This window comes from Zea mays, chromosome 4 (genome assembly GCF_902167145.1).
Source record: "Zea mays cultivar B73 chromosome 4, Zm-B73-REFERENCE-NAM-5.0, whole genome shotgun sequence".
Classification (NCBI taxonomy): Eukaryota; Viridiplantae; Streptophyta; class Magnoliopsida; order Poales; family Poaceae; genus Zea; species Zea mays.
Window position 1 is genome coordinate 242,207,109 of NC_050099.1, and position 18,975 is coordinate 242,226,083.

Genomic DNA, 18,975 nt, shown 5'->3' on the forward strand with positions numbered 1-18,975 from the left:
ACAGAAAACCCATCCTACATGTGCAGTGTGTCAATTTATTACTTCTCCACTTGCTAGGACCTACAGCCTATCCCTCTGATACCAACTGTAACACCCCACTGGTCGCACAAAATGGATAATACCATAAACCTCATCCACCAAACTTACTCAACACAAGAGATGTAATAAAGAAAGAATATAAAGCAAGAAAAAAATCTGGCAGCACCTCCTTTGAAAACTAGCATAACAAGGAGGGGAAACATGAAGCTCATACAAGATATAAAGACATATAATTCACATAGTAGAAACTGTAATGCAAAAGTGGTAAAACCTAATTATGACCCAACTGAAGTAAAACAAATGGGATAAGAAACCCACCCCACCCCAAAATAAACGCTCAACCAAGAACAAAACAATTCACTAGTCTTGTCCAACTCTGATTAACAACATTATTAAATGGTGGTTCCTTTATTAAAGGTGTAGTGGCCGTGCTACTACATCCCTCTACTCCCCAAAGCAGAAATTAGGTGCCTGCATCAAACAATGCAAGATGTGAGATAACACATCTCAGCAAGTAAACATAACAACAACAAATAGGACATTGTAAATCAACTGTGCTTACACAACCACGTGTTCAGGACTTCTTTCTTTTCTTTTGAACAGTAAATTGCAGCAAGTATACAAGTAACTAAAAACTCAACGCCAAGTAGAATCACCATGCACAAGTCCAAATTATCCACATCCACATAGTAGATTCAACACCTCTCCCATGAATGCACATGGCTACAAATGCAATAATGACTTCTGCCTCCATATCTCTAAGGATATGAAGCTGCACCATACCCCTTCTCGGGCAACATATGATGCTCAATGTACCGGTACGGTCGGACCATAAGATCGCGACGAAACTTCAATGCAATGGATGATGAGTGCATTATGCATGACAACATCATAAGTTCTTCCCAAAAAAAATGTGCTAGGCATTTACTTCCACCCATTCCACATAATAACCACTTGAGTAACATAATCAAACCTCAAATTCAACATATGAAATCCATGAAACATGAACATTTTCAAGTGATGGTACTCAAAAGCAAATATGAATTTGAACATGATAGCACAACATAAACAAGTATAAGACTCCTCATCTGACAGACGGAATAACCATCACAGTTTTACTTGCCTTCACCGAAGTTTGGGCAAAAATCCCTAAGAACGATCCGGAAGTCCACCACTTGTTTTTGACACCCAACTTAGTGCACCAAATTCACATAAAAAAACTCAAAGACAACACCGCACCTACGCGCAATCTCAAACCCCGCCGCGGTAACAATTCTCCCCTCACTAACCAAACTGCAGCGGCGCTGCTTAACAATTCCATAACTTAAAAATTAGGACAGCAGTGGTGTCAAACAAAAACTTCAGAGACAACTACATAAAATTCCCCACAAGTTTTGTATACTACTCATGATTAAATTCTAACATCTAATTACCTCTAAACGGTCCACAAAATAAACCCTGCAATCTGTTTTTTTTCTGATTTGGGCAGCGACATACTCGGATTCAAACAGCGATAACTTTTAAAATATAATTCCGTTTTAAGCGCATAAGTACTTGTTGGAAATATAAGAAAAATCCCTACATGATTCTCATACTGATTAACACTAATTACTCCCGAAAAATCCCCAGAAACTGCTAATACTGCTGCTGTTCATCACTCTGAAAAATCTATTTTTTGGACAGCCACATACCCGGATTCAAACGATGATAACTTTTGATTTATAACTCCAAATTGAGCGCATAAATACTCGTTGGAAAGGTAAAACAAAGTTCTACAAGATCCCCAAATTGATCCCCATTAATTCTTCACGGAAAAACCCTAAAAACTGCTAGAACTTCCGCTGTTCGTCCACCACGTAAAATTCTGGACAGCCCCCCTCTATCTAATCGCAAACGCAACATCTAATCAATTGAATCGCAGCGCAAATGAACAAGGGATGAACACAAAAATCACCTTGGGTTCTCCCCCTTTTCTTCCTCCCTTCTTCCCTCCACCAAAACGGTTGGAGATTCGCACCACGAGACGATGATCCGAGCGGCAAGGATTGGCACCTTGGGAGGAGGGGATTGAGGGGGGGCGGCTAGGGTTTGGTGGCTGCAAAAATTGAGAGAGGAAGAGATGGGCAGGGGGCGGCCAAGGGGAGGAGGAGAAGTGGGGGGGGCGGCTGCACATGGGGGGAGGGGTTTGGAGAGAGGCGGCTAGGGTTTGGGAGGGTTAATGGGCCGAAACACCTATTGCGGCCCAACTAACCCACGCGACAGCTCCCGACCGCAACACAAGCGTCAAAACAAATAAATTCTACTGCCCTAGTTGTGAATGTTTTCCACAAAATTCCAAATCCCCAAAACAACAACCGGATGAGGAAAAAAACAAAAAGAACAACCCCCAACTTCTCTTCTTTGCAAACCGGGTATCACACAAGGCCATACATATGAAAACTGTTGGTCCATTGCAATCGTTACCTATCCCAACTTGGAAATGGGAGGATATAAGTATGGACTTTATTGTGGGATTACCCAGGACAACAAAAGGGTTGACTCTATTTGGGTTATAATTGGTCGGCTTACGAAAATTGCTCATTTTCTGCCCATCAAGACAGATCATCCAGTTGCTGTCTCTGTCTATGCCCAATTGTATATTACTTGTATTCTTAGTCTGCATGGGGTTCCAAAGACAATAGTGTCGGATCGTGGACCTCAATTTGTATCTGTCGGTACCCTGAATCATGGGTACCCCTTACTATAGTATGAAGACGCGGTGCCCGTACGACGTTCTCTAGTTGCACGGTGAACAGCACCTGGCCCACCGCGTGGACGGCTCAAGGGGCACCACGTGGCGAGAAAAGATGATACATCCCAGGATGTATCAGTTGGACCGGACCTCCGCAAGAAAGGTCCAGGCCCCTGTATGCACAACCCGGACCCTCGATTATGGTCCGGGACTCCCAAGTAAGCATGCCGGGTCCCTTGAATGGGGTCCAGATCCCTCCGGGTAAGGTCCGAGCCACAACGAGGTCTCGGGACAGGGGATACCCTGGCATAAGCAAGGGTCCGGTACTGACACGTGTCAGGCCTTATTGAGAGCACCTAGAGGGGGGGTGAATAGGTGATCCTGTGAAACTTGAAACTTAATCCACAAAAACTTGATTAGGCGTTAGCACAATAATGCGAAGTGGCTAGAGAGGAGTCTCAACAAAACACAATAACCACAAGAGATCAATCACAGAGATGGCACAATGGTTTATCCCGTGGTTCGGCCAAGACCGACGCTTGCCTACTCCACGTTGTGGCGTCCCAACGGACGAGGGTTGCAATCAACCCCTCTCAAGCGGTCCAAAGACCCACTTAAATACCACGGTGTTTTGCTTGCTTTACTATATCCCGTTTGCGAGGAATCTCCACACTTTGGAGTCTCTCGCCCTTACAAAGATGTTCACAAAGAGGCACAGAGTAAGGGAGGGGTTAGCAACTCACACAAGACACAAAGATCACAGCAAATACGCACACACAAGGCCCAGACTTAAGCTCAAAAGACTAGCACACTAGAACGGAGCTCAAATCACTAGAATGTCGAACAAGTGCGCAAGAATGAAGTGTGAGTGATCAAGAGTGCTCAAGGAATGCTTGGTATCCTCCTCCATGCGCCTAGGGGTCCCTTTTATAGCCCCAAGGCAGCTAGGAGCCGTTGAGAGCAATCCGGGAAGGCAATTCTTGCCTTCTGTCGCCTGGCGCACCGGACAGTCCGGTGCACCACCGGACACTGTCCGGTGCGGATTTCCTTCCTTATTTGGCAAAGCCGACCGTTGGCAGCCTTGGAGCCGTTGGCGCACCGGGCACTGTCCGGTGCACACCGGACAGTCCGGTGCCCCCTCCCGACCGTTGGCTTGGCCACGTGTCGCGCACAGATCACGCGGCCGACCGTTGGCCCGGTCGACCGTTGGCTCACCGGACAGTCCGGTGCACACCGGACAGTCCGGTGAATTATAGCCGTACACCGTCGTCGAACTCCCGTGAGCAGCAAGTTCGCCAGAGTCAGCCTGGCGCACCGGACACTGTCCGGTGCACCACCGGACACAGTCCGGTGCACCCAGACTGCGCTGACCTTGGCTGAACTTAGCCATCTCTTCTCCAACTCGATTTTTCCTGTTTCCAGCACTTAGACACAATACATTAGTCACTAAAACAATGTACTAAGTCTGAGAAACATACCTTTATACTTGATTTGTACTTTGTCCACCATTTGACACTTAGGCACTTGTGTTGGACACTAAATCACCAAAACACTTAGAAATGGCCCAAGGGCACATTTCCCTTTCAATCTCCCCCTTTTTGGTGATTTATGCCAACACAACATAAAGCAAGTAGAACAAGTACAAAATCAATTCAAATAAGAACTCAAATTTGTTTTGAATCAAATTTGGCATATATGGATCATTCTTTGGCACCACTTGGTTTGTTTTTGCAAATCGACCTCAATTTCCTAACTCTAAGTCAAACACACTTGTAGAGACATAAAGAGAGTTGTTCCAATAGAAATTGATTACAGCATCAAAAACTCCCCCTATTTCCCATAATCCACCATTCTCCCCACAAGAGACTAACTTTTGATAATAAGAAGCAAACAAGAGTATTTTGACAGACAAAAACTCTAACTCTACTTTTTCAAAATTCTCAAGTGGTAGCTGATCCATTTATTGCTTTAGCCTTATTTTCTCCCCCTTTGGCATCAAGCACCAAAATGGGATCAATTTTGGCCCTTTAACCCCATTGCCTCACCAAAAATCTTCAACTAAGAGTAAAAGGCAATAAGAGTACTAAGATGAACTTGGAAGAAGTTACTCGTTCATTGGAGTGTAGTGGAAGTCTTGCATGGTCCAAGTTCACCTTTTCCCTTTCAATCCTCCTTCGAGACTAAATCAAGCAAACTCAAGCACATTGTTAGTCTCAAAGGGTCAAGTGGTAACACATCTCCCCCTAAATATGTGCATCACTTTGCAACGGACTTGTGAGGTCCGGGGAGTGCTTGTACAACTTGAGCACCATAAATAAGCAACAATGCATAGGGAACATGATCAAAGGCATAAACACATGTATGCTATAAATCAATCCAAGTTCCGCGAATCTAGAACATTTAGCTCACTACGCAGCCTGCAAAAGGTCTTCTCATCTAAAGGCTTGGTAAAGATATCGGCTAGCTGGTTCTCGGTGCTAACATGAAACACTTCGATATCTCCCTTTTTGCTGGTGGTCTCTCAAAAAGTGATGCCGGATGTCAATGTGCTTTGTGCGGCTGTGCTCAACAGGATTTTCCGCTATTCGGATAGCACTCTCATTATCACATAGGAGTGGGACTTTGCTCAGATTGTAGCCAAAGTCCCGGAGGGTTTGCCTCATCCAAAGTAGTTGCGCGCAACACTGTCCTGCGGCAACGTACTCGGCCTCAGCAGTGGATAGGGCAACGGAAGTTTGTTTCTTAGAATTCCATGACACCAGGGACCTTCCTAAGAATTGGCACGTCCCCGATGTACTCTTCCTATCGACCTTACATCCAGCATAGTCAGAATCTGAGTATCCAATCAAGTCAAAGTTAGACCCCTTTGGATACCAGATCCCGAAGCAAGGCGTAGCAACTAAATATCTAAGAATTCGCTTCACGGCCACTAAGTGACACTCCCTTGGATCGGATTGAAATCTAGCACACATGCATACGCTAAGCATAATATTCGGTCTACTAGCACACAAATAAAGCAAAGATCCTATCATTGACCGGTATGCTTTTTGATCAACGGACTTACCTCCTTTGTTGAGGTCAGTGTGTCCGTCGGTTCCCATCGGCGTCTTTGCGGGCTTGGCGTCCTTCATCCCAAACCGCTTTAGCAAGTCTTGCGTGTACTTTGTTTGAGAGATGAAGGTGCCATCCTTGAGTTGCTTCACTTGGAACCCAAGGAAGTAGTTCAACTCGCCCATCATTGACATCTCGAATTTCTGCGTCATCACCCTGCTAAACTCTTCACAAGACTTTTGGTTAGTAGAACCAAATATTATGTCATCGACATAAATTTGGCACACAAAGAGATCACCATCGCAAGTCTTAGTGAAAAGAGTTGGATCGGCTTTCCCAACCTTGAAAGCATTAGCAATTAAAAAGTCTCTAAGGCATTCATACCATGCTCTTGGGGCTTGCTTAAGTCCATAGAGCGCCTTAGAGAGCTTACACACGTGGTCGGGGTACCGTTCATCCTCGAAGCCAGGGGGTTGCTCCACATACACCTCTTCCTTGATCGGCCCGTTGAGGAAAGCGCTCTTCACATCCATTTGGAACAACCTGAAAGAATGGTGAGCGGCATATGCTAGCAATATATGAATAGATTCTAGCCTAGCCACAGGAGCGAAAGTCTCCTCAAAGTCCAAACCTGCGACTTGGGCATAACCTTTTGCCACAAGTCGAGCCTTGTTCCTCGTCACCACCCCGTGCTTGTCCTGTTTGTTGCGGAACACCCACTTGGTTCCCACAACGTTTTGCTTGGGACGAGGCACCAGTGTCCAAACTTCATTGCGCTTGAAGTTGTTGAGCTCTTCCTGCATGGCCAACACCCAGTCCGGATCTAGCAAGGCCTCTTCTACCCTGAAAGGCTCAATAGAAGAGACAAAAGAGTAATGCTCACAAAAATTCACCAATCTAGAGCGAGTAGTTACTCCCTTGGGTTCCAAGTGAATAGACAATTATATCCCATATTGCATAATTGACTAACAGATAACAAATTATATCCAAGAGACTCAACTAAAAACACGTTAGATATAGAGTGCTCAGATGAAATAGCAATTTTACCTAACCCTTTTACCTTGCCTTGGTTCCCATCACCGAATATTATTGAATCTTGGGAATCCTTGTTTTTGACGTAGGAGGTGAACATCTTCTTCTCCCCCGTCATATGGTTTGTGCATCCGCTGTCGATAATCCAGCTTGAACCTCCGGATGCATAAACCTGCAAGGCAAATTTAGGCTTGGGTCTTAGGTACCCAACTCTTGTTGGGTCCTACAAGGTTAGTGATAATGGTCTTAGGGACCCAAATGCAAGTTTTGTCTTCCTTACATTTGGCCCCTAACTTCCTAGCAATTACCTTCTTATCCTTTCTACAAATAGCAAAGGAAGCATTGCAAGCATAATAAATTGCAGAAGGTTCATTCATTACTTTCCTAGGAGCATGAACAATATTCTTTCTAGGCACATGAACAATATTTCTCCTAGACATATCTCTACCATCCATATGGGAAGAACTAGAAGCAAACATGGCATGAGAATCAAAAGCATCATAAGCATTATAACTCCTATAGACATTTCTAGACTGTCTCCTATCATGGTACATAAAAGCATGGTTCTTTTGCACACTACTAGTCATAGGGGCCTTCCCTTTCTCCTTGGTGAAGATGGAAGCCTTATGGCTTGTTAAGTTCTTGACTTCCCTCTTAAAGCCAAGACCATCCTTAATTGAGGGGTGTCTACCAATCATGTAGGCATCCCTTGCAAATTTTAGCTTGTCAAATTCACTCTTGCTAGTCTTAAGTTGGGCATTAAGACTAGCCACTTCATCATTTAATTTAGAAATGCAAACTAGGTGTTCACTACAAGCATTAATGTCAAAATCTTTACACCTAGTGCAAATCATAACATGTTCTACACAAGAGTTAGATTTATTTGCTACTTCTAGTTTAGCATTTAAATCATTGTTAATTCTCTTTAAGCTAGAGATAGAGTCATGACATGTAGACACTTCACTAGAAAGAATTTCATTTCTTTTAACTTCTAGAGCAAGTGAATTTTGTGCGTTAACAAATTTATCATGCTCTTCATATAAAAGGTCCTCTTGTTTCTCTAAAAGTCTATCCTTTTCATTCAAGGCATCAATCAATTCATAAATCTTATCTATTTTAGCTCTATCCAATCCCTTGAACAAACTAGAGTAATCTATTTCTTCATCATCACTAGACTCATCCTCACTTGAAGAAGCATAAGTACTAGTGTTTCGAGCGCTTACCTTCTTTTCCCTTGCCATGAGGCAAGTGTGATGCTCGTTGGGGAAGAGGGATGACTTGTTGAAGGCAGTGGCGGCGAGTCCTTCATTGTCGGAGTCGGACGACGAACAATCTGAGTCCCATTCCTTGCCAAGATGTGCCTCGCCTTTTGCCTTCTTATAGTTCTTCTTCTTCTCCCTCTTGTTCCCTTGTTCCTGGTCACTATCATTGTCGGGACAGTTAGCAATAAAATGACCAACCTTACCACATTTGAAACATGAGTGCTTCCCCTTTGTCTTGGTCTTGCTTGGCTGCCCCTTGTGACCTTTTAGCGCCGTCTTGAAGCGCTTGATGATGAGGGCCATCTCTTCATCATTGAGCCCGGCCGCCTCAACTTGCGCCACCTTGTTAGGTAGCGTCTCCTTGCTCCTCGTTGCCTTGAGAGCAATGGGTTGAGGCTCATGGATTGGACCGTTCAACGCGTCGTCGACATATCTCGCCTCCTTGATCATCATTCGCCCGCTTACAAATTTCCCAAGAACTTCTTCGGGCGACATCTTGGTGTACCTAGGATTTTCACGAATATTGTTCACCAGATGTGGATCAAGAACAGTAAAGGACCTTAGCATTAGGCGAACAACGTCGTGGTCCGTCCATCGCGTGCTTCCGTAGCTCCTTATTTTGTTGATGAGGGTCTTGAGCCGGTTGTATGTTTGGGTTGGCTCCTCGCCCCTTATCATTGCAAATCTCCCGAGCTCGCCCTCTACCAACTCCATCTTGGTGAGCAAGGTGACATCGTTCCCCTCATGAGAGATCTTGAGGGTGTCCCAGATCTGCTTGGCATTGTCCAAGCCGCTCACCTTATGGTACTCGTCCCTGCACAAAGAGGCTAACAACACAGTAGTAGCTTGTGCATTTTTATGAATCTGTTCATTAATAAATATAGGACTATCCGAGCTATCAAATTTCATTCCTTTCTCAACAATCTCCCATATACTTGGATGGAGAGAGAACAGGTGACTACGCATATTGTGACTCCAAAATCCGTAGTCCTCCCCATCAAAGTGTGGAGGTTTGCCAAGAGGAATGGAGAGCAGATGAGCATTTGTACTTTGCGGAATACGAGAGTAGTCAAAAGAAAAGTTCGAATTAACCGGTTTCCTTCTCTCGTAGTCGTTGTCGTCGTTGTCCTTTTGGGAAGAAGTGGACTCGTCGCTGTCGTCGTAGTAGACGATCTCCTTGATGCGCCTTGTCTTCTTCTTCTTCCCATCCTTCCGTTTGTGGCCCGTACCCGAGTCGGTGGGCTTGTCATCCTTTGGCTCGTTGACGAAGGACTCCTCCTTATCATTGATCACGATTCCCTTCCCCTTAGGATCCATCTCTTCGGGCGGTTAGTCCCTTTCTTGAAGAGAACTGCTCCGATACCAATTGAGAGCACCTAAAGGGGGGGTGAATAGGTGATCCTGTGAAACTTGAAACTTAATCCACAAAAACTTGATTAGGCGTTAGCACAATAATGCTAAGTGGCTAGAGAGGAGTCTCAACAAAACACAATAACCACAAGAGATCAATCACAGAGATGGCACAATGGTTTATCCGGTGGTTAGGCCAAGACCAACGCTTGCCTACTCCACGTTGTGGCGTCCCAACGGACGAGGGTTGCAATCAACCCCTCTCAAGCGGTCCAAAGACCCACTTGAATACCACGGTGTTTTGCTTGCTTTACTATATCCCGCTTGCGAGGAATCTCCACACTTTGGAGTCTCTCGCCCTTACAAAGATGTTCACAAAGAGGCACGGAGTAAGGGAGGGGTTAGCAACTCACACAAGACACAAAGATCACAGCAAATACGCACACACAAGGCCCAGACTTAAGCTCAAAAGACTAGCACACTAGAACGGAGCTCAAATCACTAGAATGTCGAACAAGTGCGCAAGAATGAAGTGTGAGTGATCAAGAGTGCTCAAGGAATGCTTGGTATCCTCCTCCATGCGCCTAGGGGTCCCTTTTATAGCCCCAAGGCAGTTAGGAGCCGTTGAGAGCAATCCGGGAAGGCAATTCTTGCCTTCTGTCGCCTGCGCACCGGACAGTCCGGTGCACCACCGGACACTGTCCGGTGCGGATTTCCTTCCTTATTTGGCGAAGCCGACCGTTGGCAGCCTTGGAGCCGTTGGCGCACCGGACACTGTTCGGTGCACACCGGACAGTCCGGTGCCCCCTCCCGACCGTTGGCTTGGCCACGTGTCGCGCGCAGATCGTGCGGCCGACCGTTGGCCCGGTCGACCGTTGGCTCACCGGACAGTCCGGTGCACACCGGACAGTCCGGTGAATTATAGCCGTACACCATCGTCGAACTCCCGAGAGCAGCAAGTTCGCCAGAGTCAGCCTGGCGCACCGGACACTGTCTGGTGCACCACCGGACAGTCCGGTGCACCCAGACTGCGCTGACCTTGGCTGAACTTAGCCATCTCTTCTCCAACTCGATTTTTCCTGTTTCCAGCACTTAGACACAATACATTAGTCACTAAAACAATGTACTAAGTCTGAGAAACATACCTTTATACTTGATTTGTACTTTGTCCACCATTTTACACTTAGGCACTTGTGTTGGACACTAAATCACCAAAACACTTAGAAATGGCCCAAGGGCACATTTCCCTTTCACTTATCCTGTGCGCTTGCGCTCCCCGCTCAGGCGGAGACCCACTGCTGCCGCATGGCTTGTAGCCTGTGACATAAGCCAGCGGTTGGAGCCTGACGTAAGGCCTCTAGGTCATGCGGTCTTTGCATTTATTGCGGGAAGGACGCGCCGCCTGTCCACCCTGCTGACAGGTGATGTGCCCCCTTGGTATTTAATGCGACATGTCCACTCCATAGGCAGGCGGCGCCAGGGCCATCCTGCAGACGGCGTGCATGTCCAGTCCGCTGTCAAACAGTGCGCCCGTGCTACACAACGCACTGTGTCCATCATCCCTTATACGAGAAGCTTCCCCTGCACGCCGATACTATGTAGATCTCGAATGTCAGGGCACAAGAAGATTGCTCGAGCGACGGACATTAGTAGCTCCAAGTACTACATCCGTTATGTTCTTGGGCCCACATGTCGGGGCTCAGTACCTTTGTGCATGCCCCCTTTAGCAATAAAAGAAAAGGCATGCAATGTTACAACACAAGGCCTTCTTAGACTCTCAACTCTCAAACTTCCACATTAATCCAACACACAGTGGAGTAGGGTATTACGCTCCGGCGGCCTGAACCACTCTAAATCCTCGCGTGTTCATGTGCTCGGCGATCGCTTAGCAAGACAGGCAAAACGCTTAAGCCCCTTCCTCATCTTAGAATTTAGGGCGGGTGCATTCCGCCACCCGGCTGGAGAATTCCCTCTCCGTCATTTGGCGCACCAGGTAGGGGGGCTAGGCATTAGGTTTTTGCTTGTTTCCTCGCTCAGCATGATGGTGCAAATCGTGGAGCACCACGCCGAGACTTCAACGGATTTCCTGGTGGAGGAAGAAGTTGTTTCTTTCACACCACAGGTTCCCAACCGCCCAGTGTCGGGCACTGCTGTTGTGCATGCTGCACTTCAGCACACAACTACGCAGACATCCCGGACTCCGTCGAGAGCGGCTCCGGGAGCATTGTCAGCAGCCAGGGAGTTGCTGCGTCACCCTCCAAGCTCCACGGCCTCACCGGGGGCCATGAAGCAGTGGTGGGACGACGTCGACCGACTGCTCGACATGGCACATTCTACCTCGACCAGGTCGAGGCCACGGTCATCCCGGCGCCAACATGAGGCGTCGGCGTCTGTGCGCTCACCCTCAGTGAGGGGTGCACAGACCAACGACATCTGGGCAGAACTCAACCGCAGGCGTGCGGGAGAGGACGCCCGGGTCTCTTTGGAGAGGGCGCACGAGCGCTGTCAAAACATCGAGGGCCGCAACCTCGATCAAGACTTCGTTGCGGTAGCACCACAGGCCCCAATGGGCACCCGGTCCCAAGCGGGTGTCCCCTTGGCCGGCGTGGGCTACGCCGCTCTCGCGGATCATCTCCGTACGGCGTCATGGCCATCCAAGTTTCGGCCACACCTGCCGGAAAAGTACGATGGTACGTCAAATCCGTCGGAATTCCTGCAGGTGTATGTCACCGCTATCACAGTAGCAGGTGGAAACATCGCTATGATGGCGACATATTTTCATGTCGCCTTGTCTGGACCTGCCCGGACTTGGCTCATGAACCTCGCCCCAGGGTCAATCTACTCATGGGAAGAGCTCTGCGCGCGGTTCGTTGCAAACTTCGCCAGCCCTTACCAACAGCACAGTGTGGAGGCCCACCTCCACGCGGTAAGGCAGGAGCCCGAGGAGAATCTCCAGATGTTCATCTCCCGCTTCACCAAGGTACGAGGTACTATACCTCACATTTCCGATGCTTTCATCATCACGGCCTTCTGCCAGGGAGTACATGATGAGAAAATGTTGGAGAAGTTGGCCACGCATGACGTGGAGACTGTCCCCACACTCTTCGCTCTGGCCGACAAATGCGCTAGAACCACCAAGGCCCATGCATGGCACTCAGCCCCACAAACCGGGACTGCCCAGTCGGGTGGCTCGGGTGCCATCCCCCGGGACGGTAAGAAGAAAAAGAAGAAGGACCGCGACTACCAGAAGCTGCAGTCCACCGCTCTAGTCGTTGCAGTCGCGACCGGGGGCCGGAGCGACCGCAACAAACTCCCGCGGCCGCAGAGGGGTAATAGCGGCTCATGCCCTGTACACCCCAACGGTCGCCACAACGCCGCGGAGTGTCGTGAGATCATTGACCTCACGAAACGCGTCAGTGAGCTGCGCGAGCAGTCTTCCAAAGATGGCTCCCCACCTCGTCGTCGACCTGGCAAAGAAAAGGTCGACGACGGCGAGGTGGCCGCAGCTGAACGGGACCTCGGGTATCAGTCACCCGAGGGGGACCTGAAGGATGTCTTTGCCAGAGGCTCCTACTCCGGTGGGGACAACTAGATGGACCCCCAGAGGGACCCCGTGCTCCCTCGGTCTACGGGGCCAAAGCCTGCCTTCCCCCGGAAACCCTTCTGGACTCCTCACGGGTCCAGGCTTCTGACAAGTCCATGCAAAAATGGCTACAACACGAGGACGAGGACTCCCTCATCAAACGCAGATGGGAACCTAGGGTCGGGACCTAGTCCTACGGCAAGTACCAAACCAAGAAAGGCTCCGCAACTATCCCCCAGCCGGAAAGGACCCTTCAAGGTGACGGGAATACGCCTACCCGGGGGTGACTATCTTGCTACAGCTGAAGGAGTACCTCTTCCTCACCACTAGAGCATCTCTGTAAGTCCTATCCATAAGAGCAAGTCTGTGGGGTCGAATTTTTCTCCCTTTTGTAACTAGGTAACGCATACGTGTACGCCAACCCGGTGAGGTCCGCCCTCATAAGCCCGGCCTGTTGGTCTGCACCCATGCAAGACAAGTTATAAAGAAAGGATTTACCCCCTCAGATGTGCCTCTATGATAGTTTTATCCTACGGCTCCATGGTCTTACCTTGCAGTTGTCCGGATGATATTTTATCTAACCCACCCAGACGGTTCCCTTTCCATCAAACATAATGACATCCGAATTGAACAGTCAGGCTTGCAGTTTAGGACCTCTCTGTGAAAGCAGGAGGGCCCGACAGCCTGGGGCCGGTTCTAAAGAACGGAAGCCCGTTCCATGGAGTGGTCCGGAGCCTATGTGGCCGCTTAGCCTGGTCCCATACCCGAAAGCCTGCACACTCCACTCCGTGACGGGTACCCTACTATTTGAAGCTATAAGTCATGTGGGTCCGGCAACCTAGGGTCCGGAACTAGAGAATGGACACTTGTCTCCTGGGTGGTCCGGAGCCCATGTAGCCGCTCAGCCTGGTTCTGTACCGTGGGCCTGCACGCTCCACCACTCTACGACGGGTGTCCTAGTACCTAGAACCACCATCCAGGGGCCTGGACACACAACTTGGCCTCCCAGACTAGACCTTGTAGGTCCCGAGCATGTATCAAAGGATGGCTAGTGTCAGATGGCGGGTCCTGTGGGTGTACTACTAATGCTCCCTAGCCAAAGCTGTGTGCAGGCCCAGGTCCCAGTCGAGGCTACCTCCTGGTGGCCATCGCCAACTCTTTCTTAGGTATGCTGGTCTGCAGCCTCGATAAATCGAGCCTACATCCCAGGGGGGGCAGGTACCAAGGAGGAATCGGTTACACCACACACAACAGGGACAAGTGGTACACAGATAAGTGCTAATACTGCTTGATAGATAGTACTCAAAAGTACCTTACAAAAAGCAAAAGTATTACATTCGCCTTCAAGCGGAGTCCTAGCTCCATCTCTTCTCTACAGGTATGAACTACCTCTACACCAGTAGGGCCGCGTGGATAGCTAGATCCGAGCGGCTCGCCAGCGGAGCCGACCACCTCTGCACCGACGGCAGCGACCACCTCTCACCGATGGCTCACCAGCGGCGACGACTACCTCAGCTCCGAGCGGCTCGCCAGCAGAGGCAACCACCTCTGCAACGGGTAGCCTCACCAGTGGCGGCGACCACCTCTACGCCGGGCAGCCTCCCCACCGGTGGCGACCACCTCAGCATGCGCGCCATGGCGAAGAGGTCCTCGCCTCCGTTCCCCTACGGGGGTGAGGACAAGACCATCCAAGCCATGGAGCTAGGAGCACCGGTGGAAGAGCGCCGCTCCCACATGGCCGCGCACCTCCAGCAGAGGAAAAACAAGACCGGTAGCACCGGCCCGCTAGGGAGGACAAAAGGCACAAACTCTCTAGCGGCAAGCTCATCGGGGTGGATGATGCCGGTGCAAATCCTTCCGCCGAGTGCCGACGCATTCCATCCAAGCAGGCGGTATACCATTTCGAGCACTCACTTAGTCTGGGCGCGCTCGGGATGAAGTCACAAGGCCATGGCAACACGAAGCAGAGACCTTGAAGGCAAAGGGACACGGCGAGCTCGAAGGCGAAAGGGCACCACGAGTGGGAGAGAAGCAAGACATGGCTACTACTCGAGGGATGAACCCCTCTTTAAAGGCAGACTCCCCTGCTCCCACCTCGAAGTGTCGCGAGAAGCCTCCCCCGATGCACACCGGGGTATCCATCCCATGACAAGGGGGCCCAGCCCCACAGGTCATACAGCTGGCGCGCTAGCCTTCGAGTGCGAAGAAGGCGAACCACCACATAGGAAACGTGCTATCGCCCTACGGTAGTACGCCTCCTTCATCTTCGCTACGACCAACGGTCAAGAAGGCGAACCGCCGCACAAGGAGCATGCTACCGCCCCGAGGTAGTGCGCCCCTCGTCTTCGCTGCAACCAGCGGTCCAACCTCTGGCATGGGGGCCCAGGCCCACATGTCATACACCTGACGCGCCGGTTTCTGGATATAGAGAAGTCGCACCGCCACTCGTGCCAGTACCACGCCTCCTCAGGGCCGCCGCAGAAGGCGGAGAAGTTAAATCTTCAAAACCAATGCAGCGACTCGAGGCACCCCGCGCATGGCTGAGAGCACCTAGAGGGGGGTGAATAGGTTATCCTGTAAAACTTAAAACTTAACACCACAAACTTGATTAAGAGTTAGAATAATGAAATCAAGTGAGTAGAGAGGAGAACTCTTGTGAAGCACAATAGACACAATAAGGACAAGCACAAGAGACACGAGGATTTATCCCGTGGTTCGGTCAAGTACAAAAACTTGCCTACTCCACGTTGTGGCGTCCCAATGGACGAGAGTTGCACTCAACTCCTCTCAAGTGATCCAATGATCAACTTGAATACCACGGTGTTCTTCTTTACTTTGCTCTTTTCCCGTTTGCGAGGAATCTCCACAACTTGGAGTCTCTCGCCCTTACAATAAGAATCAATATGAAGCTCAAGAGTAAGGGAGGGAAGCAACACACTCAAATCCACAGCAAATACGCACACACAAGATCAAAACTTGAGCTCAAGACAATATCTCGAGGTTCTCACTAGAACGGAGCTCAAATCACTAAGAATGTCGAATAAGTGCGCAAGAATGAAGTGTGAGTGATCAATAATGCTCAAGGAATGCTTGGTGTACTCCTCCATGCGCCTAGGGGTCCCTTTTATAGCCCCAAGGCAGCTAGGAGCCGTTGAGAGCATTTCAAGAAGTCAATTCTTGCCTTCTGTCGCCAGGCGCACCGGACAGTCCGGTGCACCACCAGACACTGTCCGGTGCGGATCTCTTTCCTTATTTGGTGAAGCCGACCGTTGCAGATTCCTAGCCGTTGGCGCACCAGACACTGTCCGGTGCACACCGGACAGTCCGGTGCACCCTTCTGACCGTTGGCTCTGCCACGCGTCGCGTGCGGATTCCGCGGTCGACCGTTGGCCCGGCCGACTGTTGGCTCACCGGACAGTCCGGTGCACACCGGACAGTCCGATGAATTTTAGTCGTACGCCGCCGATGATTTCCCGAGAGCGGCCAGTTCGCCAGAGCCAGCCTGGCGCACCGGACAGTCCGGTGCACCCAGACCGAGCTGTCTTAGGCTTAGCAAAGCCATCTCTTTTCCAACTTGATTTTTCCTGTTTCCAGCACTTAGACACAATACATTAGTTCTTAAAGCAATGTACCAAGTCCAGAAACATACCTTTAGACTTGATTTGCACTTCTTGAGTCCTTGGCACAATTTAACACTTAGGCACTTGTGTTGGACACTTAATCACCAAAATACTTGGAAATGGCCCAAGGGCACATTTCCCTTTCAATGGCCCAACAAAGCCATTAAGTGTGGAGGTCACGAGTCAGTCAGTCGCGGGTACAGGCATGGCAGTCAGCATGACCAAGGGCGGACCGGCAGTAATTGCATCAAACGGGCGCGCAGAAGCAGCGAGCCAATGAGTCAAACTTTGGCCCCACCTGCAGGCTCGTATCCTCCCCTGAGGCGGGCCCGGGGGCCACTATTGGTACCCTGAATCAGAGGTACCCCTTACTACAGTATGGAGATGTGGTGCCCGTACGGCGTTCTCTAGCGGCACGGTGAATAGCACTCGGCCCCACCACGTGGACGGCTCAAGGGGCACCACGTGGTGAGAAAAGATGATACATCCCAGGATGTATCAGTTGGACCGGACCTCCGCAAGAAAGGTCCGGACCCTGATTACGGTCCGGGACTCCCAAGTAAGCATGTCGGGTCCCTTGAATGGGGTCCAGATCCCTCCGGGTAGGGATGTAATCGGATTGGATACAGACGGATATCACTGAAATCATATTTGTTTTCATATTTTTATTCGGATTCGAATTCGAAAACGGATAGCTTCGGATACGAATACGAATACAGATATTCTCGGATACAAATACGAATAGTTGTGTGTCGAATACGGAACTAGTCGGACACGGATATTGTCGGTAATGGTTTTTTTGTCGGATATCATGTAATACATCATTCCACACATATGGTTCTAATCATGTATCCACTCCTTGAGTCTAAACATTTTTTAGTATTATATGTGTACATATGTCATGTTTTTTTGTAAAAAATCATGAATTTTTAGCCTATATGCGTGTTATTAATTTATTTTCAATAAAATCATCAAATGCAAATAAGTTACCAAAACTAATAAACATTCTATAAAAATATAACCTGAAGTCTCCACATGAAAATGATAAAGTGAACTTGGATACTTAGAGTGATTTCACGTGTACTTCACACAACAAGTGAAAGTGAAATGAAAGAAACACTATCATATTGTAGATTTTATGGTCCAAATATTTTGGAGGATTATATGTGGACATATGGTATGCCTCCATAAATTTTCATGAATTTCTGAGACTATTTATGTATTATTAATTTATTTCTACAAAAAATAAAAAAATGCACACAGCTATCCGGATAAGATATCCGGATATCCGAGAAGATTTATCCGAGAAAATATCCGGATATTCGATATCCGACGGATATCAGGCATATTGTATTCGAATTCGATATCCGAACAAAATATCCGTATTCGTATCCGTTATCCGAAAAAAGTCCGGATATCCGAAAATTCTATCCGAACCAGTGTTCACCATCTTCGAATCCGGATCCGGACGGATATTTTCCGAACCATATTACATCCCTACCTCCGGGTAAGGTCCGGGCCACAACGAGGTCCCGGGACAGGGGATACCCTGGCATAAGCAAGGGTCCGGTACTGACACGTGTCAGGCCTTATCCTGTGCGCTTGCGCTCCCCGCTCAGGCGGAGACCCGCTGCTGCCGCGTGGCTTGTAGCCCGTGACATAAGTCAGCGGGCGGAGCCTGACATAAGGCCTCTAGGACGCATGGTATCTGCATTTATTGCGGAAAGGACGCGCCACCTGTCCACCCCGCTGACAGGTGATGTGCCCCCTCGGCATTTAATGCGACCTATCCACTCCACAGGTAGGCGGCGCCAGGGCCATCCTGCAGACGGTGTGCTTGTCCACTCCGCTGTCAAACAGTGTGTCGTGCTGCACGGCGCACTATGTCCATCATCCCTTATATGAGAAGCTTCCCGTGCACGCCGATACTATGCAGATCTCGGATGTCAGGCACAATAAGATTGCTCGAGCGATGGACATTAGTAGCTCCAAGTACTACATCTGTTATGTTCCTGGGCCCACATGTCGGGGCTCAGTACCTTTGTGCATGCCCCCCTTTAGCTATAAAAGGAGAGGCATGCAACATTACAACACAAGGCCTTCTTAGACTCTCAACTCTCAAGCTTCCACAGCAATACAACACATAGTGGAATCTATACTACCTATTAAGGCTGCAAGGGGTAGGCTGCCTCCCCTGGTTCTGCCTTCCATAAATCTACATCGTCCATCTATATCATCAAATCTACACCGTTCGTCCGTGTGCCTCGTCCCCCGCCTGATTCGCCAACATCCCACGTCGGTTCGTGC

At 49.1% G+C, this 18,975-nt stretch overlaps 1 long non-coding RNA gene across 1 annotated transcript; it reads right to left on the bottom strand.

Annotated features, from left to right (window-relative positions):
- Positions 1 to 220: 220 nt before the first annotated feature.
- Positions 221 to 2,242, bottom strand: LOC103654844 (uncharacterized). The gene is made up of 2 exons (XR_566381.4): positions 1,994 to 2,242; positions 221 to 510 (listed from the first exon to the last, which is right to left on the bottom strand). It is a non-coding gene; the product is annotated as an uncharacterized lncRNA (long non-coding RNA).
- Between the last annotated feature and the right edge of the window lie 16,733 nt (positions 2,243 to 18,975).